This window comes from Hordeum vulgare, chromosome 5H, assembly GCF_904849725.1.
Source record: "Hordeum vulgare subsp. vulgare chromosome 5H, MorexV3_pseudomolecules_assembly, whole genome shotgun sequence".
Classification (NCBI taxonomy): Eukaryota; Viridiplantae; Streptophyta; class Magnoliopsida; order Poales; family Poaceae; genus Hordeum; species Hordeum vulgare.
This window is the reverse complement of record NC_058522.1, coordinates 167,683,303-167,685,452: the sequence shown is the minus strand read 5'-3', so window position 1 is coordinate 167,685,452 and position 2,150 is coordinate 167,683,303. Positions and strand designations below refer to the sequence as shown.

General features: G+C 46.7%; 1 long non-coding RNA gene across 1 annotated transcript; it reads left to right on the top strand.

Moving 5' to 3' along the window:
• Nucleotides 1-802: 802 nt before the first annotated feature.
• Nucleotides 803-1,162, top strand: LOC123398954. Its single transcript, XR_006610291.1, has 3 exons — nucleotides 803-868; nucleotides 960-1,028; nucleotides 1,138-1,162. It is a non-coding gene; the product is annotated as an uncharacterized LOC123398954 (long non-coding RNA).
• The last annotated feature ends 988 nt before the right edge of the window (nucleotides 1,163-2,150 follow it).

Sequence of the window (2,150 nt, the reverse complement as noted above, 5' to 3'; positions counted from 1 at the left end):
GAAAGCTGCAGTAACCTGGCATAATATGACCACAATTCATGTACTGCGAATATGTTAAAATAACCGAGTATATCTTTTTCTACACTTGGATCAGTAGTTCTCAATGGATTTTCTTTCACTTTTATCAGTAGTATCGTGAGGCTTGCGGTGATCAAGAATTGAAGACTGAGCTTTCAAAGCCAAAACTAATGTCCAGTCTACATTTGAGGGTGACAACAACGTTCTACTTCTAGAGCAGAAGGTTATTTTACTTTTTGTCCATCGTTCATGCATGTGTTCTAAAAGTTACTACAAGCTTGGTTTCGTATCTCTGTAATACATAACATGCCTTTTAAAGATATATGCTTGGGAACTGATTTATTTTCTCCCCGTTTGAGTCATTAAGTACCTCAACAAGCTACTGCCTATTACACGTTGCGGATGAAATTTATTCAGAGCTGAAATCCATGGGACATATTGGTCAAGGGTTTTGTATGGATTTCTGATCCCTTTCTGCATTTATTTATCTAATTTTGAATTAAGAAGCATCGCTCCCAATTTCATTTGGCATGGAATTAGTACAAAGAGTGTCGGCCGCCAAATATCATGGGTCCAGACAGCTTATTACAGACATGCATACGTTGTAGAACCTCTAACCAGCACTGCCACCTTACTGTCTTTGCAACTACGACGGCAGAACACACCAACCTAACAGAAAACTGGACAAGTAAGTTACAACAAACATCAAACATAGAAGATCGGGACCAAGTCTAAATGTCGACATCACACCGAGAACTTTCAAGTTCATTTCTCATCAAACTGTAAAAAAAAGGAGATACGGTGGATGGGCCTTTCAAATTACAGATATGAAAAGCTAAAGAAGTTGGAGGTCGGTATTCGTGCTTGGTTTTCAGGCTAGATGGACAGTAATCCATTCCTATATGACTATTATTTGATTGCTACCATCTTCTTTTTAAAAGGAAGTTCGCAAAGAACTCGTCAACAAGATTAGGCACAAGAAGGCACTCCTCCAGGAAATCGAAAAACAGGTAAGTTGTTTACACTATGCAGCAGTTTTCTTTGGTTTTGTTACCTCCTACTATTATATATACCGCTGTATTTGATATCTCCTGATGATTCTTTCTTGTTCATTTAAAGTTTGATGATCTCCAGAACATCAAGTTACGTAACGAAACACTGCAAAGGTCAGCAGAGAACGTCAATGGCATCCGCCTTCCATTTGTATTGGTCAAGGTATTTTTTTCTTGCGCTACAAGTGTCGGAGATGCTTAACCCAGTCAGTTGCAACTAAGCTGTAACATATATAACTGTATCTAGATCACCCTTGTACTCAACTTGAAGTCTGACATTCCCATGTTTACAACTGCTGACCTAATGTAGCAACGTAGAGTACAACAAGCATTAGTTAGTAGGGGAAATGCATTGGAGCTCCCAGGTATCACACACACCTATATGAATATAGACTTTAAAACATACCAGGAAATTTCAAAAAATTCTGAAATTTTGGGATATTAAGCCTGGGTGCCCATTGTACACCCGGTTTCAGTTTCGTGGGGAATGGGTGCCCATGGTATCTCTGCCTCGCCTCGCCTCTCCCGTATCGGCAGCGGTTCAAACCCGCGTCAGGTCGACGAGGGCCAGGTCTCCGCCACCACCGCTCCCCTCGATCCATCGGTCGCGCCTGATCCCGCGGGATCCACCCCCCGCCGGCGCGGTACAGACCCACCATGGAGGCCATGGAGGAACTGTCGCAACTCTCCGAGTCGATACGCCAGGCGGCCTCGCTCCTCGCCGACGACGGCCCCTCCGACGACTCCGCGCCCAGGCGCCAGTCCAACTTCCTCAACGCTGTCGTCCTCGGCAACGTCGTAAGTTTCGGACGGAGCCCCCCCGCGCCTCAGAACTGTCGCCTCGTGCCCCGATTTGATCTGTTCCGAGCCGTCATGGCGGCCGGCGGGGCGTCGGCGCAGCTGTCCAAGGGGTTCTACTCGAGCTCGTGCCCGGGCGCGCTGGGCGCAGTCTCGTCGGTAGTGCAGTCGGCCGTGGCGAACGAGCCGCGCATGGGCGCATCCATCCTCCGCCTCTTCTTCCACGACTGCTTTGTCCAGGGCTGCGACAGGTCGCTGCTCCTGTGCATGACATCTCTACTA